The 9,251-nt window shown below is 60.2% G+C and overlaps 1 long non-coding RNA gene across 1 annotated transcript; it reads left to right on the top strand.

The window, feature by feature from the left end:
* Positions 1–2,456: 2,456 nt before the first annotated feature.
* LOC129048402 (uncharacterized) lies at positions 2,457–6,686 on the top strand. The gene is made up of 3 exons (XR_008510736.1): positions 2,457–4,617; positions 5,323–5,628; positions 6,077–6,686. It is a non-coding gene; the product is annotated as an uncharacterized LOC129048402 (long non-coding RNA).
* The last annotated feature ends 2,565 nt before the right edge of the window (positions 6,687–9,251 follow it).

Genomic DNA, 9,251 nt, shown 5'->3' with positions numbered 1-9,251 from the left:
TCTTCCTGAGCACCTGGTGCCCCCGTTCTGGAGCCCCCCCATCCCCAAACGTTTATGCAGCAGCAGGAGGGCGGGTCCCTGCACACGGTCCCAGTCACCACGGCCACTGTCACCACGCTCCCTGCGGGTCCCGCTGTCCTACTAGACGCCCATGTGGCATCCATGTCTGCTAGACGCCCATGTGGCATCCGTGTCTGCTAGACCCCCATGTGGCATCCGTGTCTGCTAGACGCCCATGTGGCATCCGTGTCTGCTAGACGCCCATGTGGCATCCGTGTCTGCTAGATCCCCCTGTGGCATCCGTGTCTGCTAGACGCCCATGTGGCATCCATGTCTACTAGACGCCCATGTGGCATCCATGTCTACTAGACGCCCATGTGGCATCCATGTCTACTAGACGCCCATGTGGCATCCGTGTCTACTAGACGCCCATGTGGCATCCGTGTCTGCTAGATCCCCCTGTGGCATCCGTGTCTGCTAGACGCCCATGTGGCATCCGTGTCTGCTAGACGCCCATGTGGCATCCGTGTCTGCTAGACGCCCATGTGGCACGTCGGCACCTGGCGCCCGGAGTGGCTGGGGTCTCTGTGAACGGAAGTGGTGTGTGGCCATACACGAGAAATGGTTGGACCCCTCCTTGCCAGCTTCAGGATGTCCTCGGAGGCTGGCAGCCACAACCAGAACCGTGCAAACTTTTCCAAGGCAGCGCTGCCTCACAGGTGCCCTGCATGTCCCAAAGACTCAGAGAACCGCACGCGGCCCCCTCGGCGGCATGGGGGATGGGGGGACCCACAGGGAGTGTGGTGACAGCAACCATGGCAACAGCGACCTTGGCAACAGCGACCGTGGCGACAGGGAGCGTGGTGACAGGGACCGTGGCGACAGGGAGCGTGGTGACAGGGAGCGTGGTGACAGGGACCGTGGTGACAGGGACCGTGGTGACAGGGAGCGTGGTGACAGGGAGCGTGGCGACAGGGAGCGTGGTGACAGGGACCGTGGTGACAGGGACCGTGGTGACAGGGAGCGTGGTGACAGGGAGTGTGGCGACAGGGAGCGTGGTGACAGGGACCGTGGCGACAGGGAGCGTGGTGACAGGGAGCGTGGTGACAGTGACCATTGTGACAGGGAGCATGGTGACAGTGATGTCTCTGCTGCCCAGTCACGTTCCCAGTCCTTGAGCCTTGGAGAGGCCGAGGGATGAAGAGGGACGACGGCGAGCTCCACCTGTGCCCGGTCCAGCGGGAAGGAAGGAGGGAGGGTGGCGGGGTCAGTGGTGTGGCAGCAGCTTCCTGGCCTGTTCCTGGCTCTTTCCCGGGTATCTCGATGCTGCGCTTTGATTGCAAATGGTCCAGCACAAAGATGGAGATGGGCAGCCCCGGCCTGCTCGCCCGGCGGATGAGATCATCTTAGGGGATGGCCGGGGGGAGGCAGGTGTTGCTGCCTGGCTGGGCCTGCCCTGGATGCAGCTTCTCCACAACACCCGGCCACGGCACAAAGGACAAGAAACATGTTTGTTCTGAGTCTCTCAAACAGGCATTCTGGAACATTCCCTTCCACCTGACTCTCCCCAGTTCCTAGTCCCCATTGACAGATCTCACTGAAGGCCCCAGACTCCTGGAGAGCCGTGGGCTGGGCTCTGCTGCTCTAACCAGATCCGTCAACTCCGGCACTTTTAGGAAGAGACCCTGGAGGCAGAGTTCCTGGGTGAGGGCTACCCCGCTCCCTGGCCTGGACCCTGCCCACTCCAGGTCCTGTGGCTGCCATGGGGCGATGCTGGTGGCCCTGGGCCTGGGCTGCAGCCGCTTGGTTCACGTTCTGGAGGCCCCGGCTCAGCGCCGGGCAGTGGCTCACAGTGTTCTGAGCAGGCATTCTGGGCAAAAGCGCCTGCTGGGTAGCATGGCTGAGGACTGAGGGTGGGTGGTGCTGAGGTGTGTGCAGAGCTGCCTGGGCTGAGTCCCCGGCGCAGGTGGGCAGTGTCTGCAGTGAACGGAGGCCATTTCGAGTTCAGGTTCCCACAGCCAGAACAGACCTTCCCTGAGGCCGGCCTGCGTGCTCAGAGGTCAGAGTTGCAGGCCCTGGCATCTGCTCTCCGCATGAGGCCCAGAGGCCACAGCACACGTGTCTGGGATTGGCCAGTCCCACCTGGGATGGAGGAGCCTGTGACCCCTCGCTGTGCAACCTCCCTCCTGCCCTCGAAGCCACGCATGGGTGCAGTGCCTTCCCCGATGCTTCCTTCCAGGGGTGCAGACTCTGCTGCAGAGTCTGCAGGCTGTTTGAGCTCCCTCCTGAGCCCCCACTTCCCCAGCCTGTCATAGCCCTGCGGAGGGCCTGAGAGGCGACTTCTGCCAGTGTTTAACACAGCTGAGAGAACACAGAAACCTCTCTTTTTTCATTTTTCCAGAAAGCAAACCCAAGTACTCTTGTCCCTGGCCAAAAAAACCCTCCAAGGACCACCATCATTTCCAGAGTGCAGGCCCAGACACCCGCCACTGCTTACTAAGTGTGAGTTTACACATCGGGAGGGACCTTCTGCAGGGTCTCTGCAGCGTCTGTCCCCCCACCACTCAGCGTCATGCGGCAGGAACCCCACCTGCGTCCTGGGAGCCCCCTTCCCAATCGAGACCCCACTTGGGAGCACCTCGGGCCGCCTGCCCGCTGGGTCCATCCGAGCCTGGCCCCTCGAGGGAGCTTGCTTGAAAGATGCACTGTTTTAATTAACTAGAAAAATGTCTTGCTTTGACTTTTCAGTAAATATTTCATTACTAGTGGTGGCAATGTCGACAATACTTCCTGCTGAGGGGCTTTCTTCCTCTAGGGAGCTTTAAAGAAGGGCTGTATATTCTATGCAGTCTCCCTGGAGTTTATGTTCATCTAGAGGCCCATCCAGAGGACAAGACGCCAGGAAAACTGCAACGGAGACAAGGAAAAGCATGGAGGATTCACCCTGCGGCCCGGACACGTCTGTCCCTGCCAGCTGCAGTGAGGGCAGGTGCACAGGAGAGGCCTCAGCCTGCAGTGGACGCCCAGGACTTCCTTCCACCAGAGCCGGCCTGGCCTGCAGGAAGCAGCATCTCTTCCTGCCCAGAGGCAGCCTGGGCCTCCCAGAAGCCAGGGAAGGGCTGGGGCTGGAGTGTCGGGCCCCCACCCGTCACATGAGCCATGCCATCTCTTCTGTCTCATCCCCGGCAATGGCCTTGGAAGGCTGACCCAACCAGCAGGTTTCAGGGACCCGCCCTGCTCCATCCCGGCCCCGCCGCCGGCACCAGTGGCTGCCTGAAACTCCTGGTCCCCCTGCAGCCCTTGCTGTCTTGAGCTGCCTCTTGGCTCCCGACTTCCCCGCCGCAGTGACCCGACTGACCAGGCTGCCCGGCCATGGCGCACACTGAGAGCTCCAGGACCCCGAGCCTTCCCGGCCCCGTGCCTCCTCCGCCTCCTAGGCTCCCCTCACGTCGCCTGTGGGTGCAGCTCAGACCCAGACACAGCAGCCGCATCACGGGTTCGGGCCTGCTCGGACCCTGCTGGGCCTCGTCTCTGCCCTTGCACAGGCCGGGTTTGGCAGAGACTCCACTGGAAGCCACGTGGGAACCTCTGGAGGCGTCCACCATGGTCTTCACTGCACCTCCATCCTGACGTGTCCTGCCTGGTGGCCTTGGTTGCTGGACGTGGCCTCCTGGTGTCTTAGACCAGAGGGCCCTGCAGAGCCCACCGTGGCTGTCACCCCACGGTCCCGGCAGTTGCGGGTTTCTGGACAGGGTGAGGACGCTCACATCAGACAGGCAGCAGGCCCTGGACACACCACCAGCCCGAGGCCTGAAGCCCTGTCATGGGGGTCCTTGCTGGGGGCGGGGCCAAGCATGGTGAGGGCTGGAGCCATCTCCTCCCACCTGAGCCTCACACTTCCCAATGCCCCAAAGTCTCTTTTGTCAAAAGATTTCTGGACCCTGGGTCACAACTGCGTGGCTGCAGCCATCTGGGTGCTGTGCCGTGGACCCTGGGTCACCTGCGTGGCTGCAGCCGTCTGGGTGTTGTGCTGTGGACCCCGGGTCACCTGCGTGGCTGCAGCCGTCTGGGTGCTGTGCCGTGGACCCTGGGTCACCTGCGTGGCTGCAGCCGTCTGGGTGCTGTGCCGTGGACCCTGGGTCACCTGCGTGGCTGCAGCCGTCTGGGTGTTGTGCCGTGGACCCTGGGTCACCTGTGTGGCTGCAGCCGTCTGGGTGCTGTGCTGTGGTCTGGAGTTTGTACCAGGAGTGTGTGGCGTGCTGTTGAAGGGATGTTCACGGCTCTGTGCTCCCTGGTTGACACTGCAACATGATGGGTATGCCAGCTGATCCCGAGCTCCGTCTCTCAACACTTCTCCCAGGGGCAGAGAGAAACGTGCGGGTGCCTGGGGCTGGGCCCCACCCCTCAACACCTGCTGCCCCACTGCCTTAATAAGGGGGTCCCGCTCACTGTAGGGACTGTCAGGCAGTCAGGGAGTGAGGCCTGTGCCCTCCACACCAGGCCCAGCTCAGGCACCTCTGCCAGGTGACATCACAGAGGCCACAACGCAGCCCCTGTGCTGCCTGCCTGTGCCGCCGGCTGCTGGCGAGACCCTGCCCTCCCCGCACAGTGACACAGGTGAGTGCTGGTCTCTGGGCAGCTCCACACGGCGGCTGCTTTCTTCCTCAGCTTCCTTATTCTTGGACATTTAGTTTTGTTGTCTTCGTGTTTCTTCATCAGCTGCCCTAAATCCCTTCCTAATAACAACTGGTTTCAATAACCCGACAGGTGCTACATTTATTTTATTGATTCTGTGGAGACTCCTGTTACTCTTCCTGCTAAACGCCATCCCAGAGCCTCACAAACATCCATGTGTCCATGTTTTGCACACAGGAGCTCTCTGGGAATGTCTGTGGCCTGCAGGTCTGCACATCTCCGTGGCAGCCTGTCATTGGCCACCCCACACGTGCGCCATCTGGTGCTTCCAGACCACCTGTGATGGGAAACCCGTGGCCTTTTGGGGATAAGCAGACCTGGCGCAGTGCAAACCCCTGACCCATCTTCACTGTGGGTTTTTTATTGTGATGAGGGCTGGTGCCCAGCAACCCCAGCCAGGGTTAACGCCCAGCCCACACAAGGGGACAGTCAACGCCCGATGCTGTCTCTTGCCTTCAATTAGGCCACAGCCCCAGAAAGACCAACCTCAAAGACAGCCTTGGGGCAAAGGGCGGGTAACTGTCAGAGGGGGGCACCCTGGGTGGTCCCTCCTCCTCCCCCATCTTTCCATCGCCCGCAGCACGTGTTGCAGGAACGAGAGGCCGACCATGCTGTTTTCCTTTCCAGTTTTGAGCCCCTCGCGTTTTCAGCTTGGAAACATGAGTGTGACGGAACAGCAGGGGCTGGACTGGGGCACCGATGCTCGGCCGCTCGCTCAGAGCCATGACATCATGGAGCTGCTGAGTCACCGCGTGTAATTCACGTGAGTGCACGGAGAGGAACTGTGGCTCCTCTAATCAACCCATCGCCTCGGCGAACACAGGGCAGGCCCCGGACGCTGACCCTCCCGCTCCTTAGGGCACCAGTACCCGCTTCCGGTGCCGCTGCGCCAGGCCTCGGAGAAATTGCCGCCCATGGAGACGCAGCACTCAGGTAAGCTGAAGAGCCCCACGTGCTACTGGGGACAGCATTTGCCATGGTGAGAGGTGACAGCGTGCTGGCAGCCCTCACAGCCCTCGCTCGCTCTCGGTGCCTCCTCTGCCTGGGCTCCCACTTTGGCGGCACTTGAGGAGCCCTTCAGCCCACCACTGCCCTGTGGGAGCCCCTTTCTGGGCTGGCCAAGGCCGGAGCCAGCTCCCTCAGCTTGCAGGGAGGTGTGGAGGGAGAGGCGTGAGCGGGAACCGGGGCTGTGCCTGGCGCTTGCGGGCCAGCTGGAGTTCCGGGTGGGCGCGGGTTTGGCGGGCCCCGCACTCGGAGCAGCCGGCTGGCCCTGCCGGTCCCGGGCAATGAGGGGCTTAGCACCCGGGCCAGCGGCTGCGGAGGGTGTACTGGGTCCCCCAACAGTGTCAGCCCACCAGCGCTGCGCTCCATTTCTCCCCAGGCCTTAGCTGCCTTCCTGCGGGGCAGGCCTCGGGACTGCAGCCCACCATGCCTGAGCCTTCCCCCGCCTCCGTGGGTTCCTGTGCGGCCCGAGCCTCCCCGATGAGCGCCGCCCCCTGCTCCACGGCGCCCAGTCCCATCGACCACCCAAGGGCTGAGGAGTGTGAGCGCACGCGCGGGACTGGCAGGCAGCTCCACCTGCAACCCCAGTGCGGGATCCACTAGGTGAAGCCAGCTGGGCTCCTGAGTCTGGTGAGGACGTGGAGAGTCTTTATATCTAGCTCAGGGTTTGTAAACACACCAACCAGCACCCTGTATTTAGCTCAAGGTTTGTGAGTGCACCAACCGACACTCTGTATCTAGCTGCTCTCGTGGGGCCTTAGAGAACCTGTGGGGACATGGAGAACCTTTCTGTCTAGCTCAGGGATTGTAAACACACCAATCAGCGCCCTGTCAAAACAGGCCACTCGGCTCTACCAATTAACAGGATGTGGGTGGGGCCAGATAAGAGAATAAAAGCAGGCTGCCTGAGCCAGCATTGGCAACCCGCTCCGGTCCCTTTCCACACCATGGAAGCTTTGTTCTTTTGCTCTTTGCAATAAATCTTGCTACTGCTTAGTCTTTGGGTCCATGCTGCTTTTATGAGCTGTAACACTCACCACAAAGGTCTGCAGCTTCACTCCTGAGCCAGCGAGAGCACGAACCCACCAGAAGGAAGAAACTCCGAACACATCCGAACATCAGAAGGAAGAAACTACAGACACGCCACCTTAAGAGCTGTAACACTCACCACGAGGGTCCACGGCTTCTTTCTTAAAGTCAGTGAGACCAAGAACCCACCAATTCCGGACACAATGGGAGCCAGGGTCACCCCGATAATAGAAGACCCCAGGGTCACCCCGATAATAGAAGACCCCAGGGTCACCCCATCATAGAAAGCCCCAGGGTCACCCTGATAATAGAAAACCCCAGGGTCACCCCGATAATAGAAAACCATGCCCTGTTTTAGCAACACTGCAATACTGATAGTACATTATTTCCATCAAATATAAAACCTACATTTTAAAAATGTACCTAAGACGTAAGGATGCTTTTTACTTAAGTCAGGAGCTAAACATCAGATTGCACAAAAGCACCTCACAGAAAGGTTGACCCTGATTTTGGCTCCTGGCAGCTGCCCCTGCAGGTTTGCCCCCGTACTTCCCCTGCTGGTGTCCTCGTGCCCTGAGATTCTCCAGATCCCTCCTCACTGCCTTCGGTCACGGTTCGCAGGCCCCCTCGGAGAGGAAGGGATTCCACAGAGACTCAGCCTTGCGGCAGCTGCCTGTGCCTACAGGGTGGTTTGAAGAGAGAGGTTCACCATTTGTGAAGATGGTGGCTGGGCCCAGTGCATCTCTGGGGGCTTGGGCAGCCAGTGCTGCCATGAGAACTATCTCTGGAGGACACACAGGAGGCTTGGACTCTGAGGTAAGGGGCTGCCAAGCTCAGACCAGAGGAACCCCTACACTGCAGAGGCCACCTGACGATGCTAACGTCCACTTGAACAGCAGTGAAACATCACACATGCTAACACATCACACACACTAACACACATCACACATGCTAACACACATCACACGTGGTAACACATCACATACTAACACACATCACACATGCTAACACATCACACACTAACACACAGCAAACACTAACACACATCACACACACTAACACACATCACACACGGTAACACATCACACACGGTAGCACATCACACATGCTAACACATCACACATGGTAACACATCACACATGCTAACACGCATCACACACACTAATACACATCACACATGGTAACATCACACACGCTAACACACATCACAGACACTAACACATATCACACATGGTAACACATCACACACACTAACACACCACACACACTAACACACATCACACATGCTAACACATCACACACGCTAACACACATCATACCCGCTAACATCACACACACTAACACACATCACACATGCTAACACATCACACACGCTAACACACATACCCGCTAACATCACACACACTAACACACAGCAAACACTAACACACATCACACACACTAACACATCACACACTAAAACACATCACACACTAAAACACATCACACACGCTACCACCACAGGCGGATGCAGGAAGAGCAGGCTCCTGCGGCCCAGCCTGAGACAGCGGCTGTGCATCTCTGAGCCAGAGACCAGCTCTCACTGTGCCTTCCCCTGGCCCAGGCACCAGCACCAGCCCTCAGAACCTGAGGCCCAGACCGGTGGGTGCATCCTGGTCCCAGTGCTGTGGCACCCACAGCTGTGAGACAGACCTTTGGGGAGGGATCTCTGGCCAGCCCACGGGCCTCACACTAGACAAAGGGGAGTGTCCCTAGACACAGACCCCCAGCTCCAAACCGGACACAGGGAACATCTCCGGACACAGACCCCCGGCTCCGAACTGGACACAGGGAACATCTCCGGACACAGACCCCCAGCTCCGAACTGGACACAGGGAACATCTCCGGACACAGGGAACATCTCCGGACACAGATCCCCTGGCCCAAAACTGTGAGAGGTGACAGCATGCTGGCAGCCCTCACAGCCCTCACTCGCTCTCGGCGCCTCCTCTGCCTGGGCTCCCACTTTGGCGGCACTTGAGGAGCCCTTCAGCCCCCCGCTGCACTGTGGGAGCCCCTTTCTGGGCTGGCCAAGGCCAGAGCCCACTCCCTCAGCTTGCAGGGAGGTGTGGAGGGAGAGGCGCAAGTGGGAACGGGGTTGCGCGCGGGGCTTGCGGGCCAGCTGGAGTTCCGGGTGGGCATGGGCTTGGCGGGCCCCGCACTCAGAGCAGCTGGCCAGCCACCCTGCCGGCCCCGGGCAGTGAGGGGCTTAGCACCCGGGTCAATGGCTGCGGAGGGTGTACTGGGTCCCTCAGCAGCGCCAGCCCACCAGTGCTGCGCTCGATTTCTCCCCGGGCCTTAGCTGCCTTCCCACGGGGCAGGCCTCGGGACTGCAGCCCGCCAAGCCTGAGCCTTCCCCTGCCTCCGTGGGTTCCTGTGCAGCCCGAGCCTCCCCGACGAGCGCTGCCCCCTGCTCCACGGTGCCCAGTCCCATCGACCGCCCAAGGGCTGAGGAGTGCGGGCGCACGTGCGGGACTGGCAGGCAG

The sequence above is a fragment of the Pongo abelii genome, chromosome 8 (assembly GCF_028885655.2).
Source record: "Pongo abelii isolate AG06213 chromosome 8, NHGRI_mPonAbe1-v2.0_pri, whole genome shotgun sequence".
NCBI classification, from domain to species: Eukaryota; Metazoa; Chordata; class Mammalia; order Primates; family Hominidae; genus Pongo; species Pongo abelii.
This window is presented reverse-complemented; position numbering and strand designations above follow the sequence as displayed.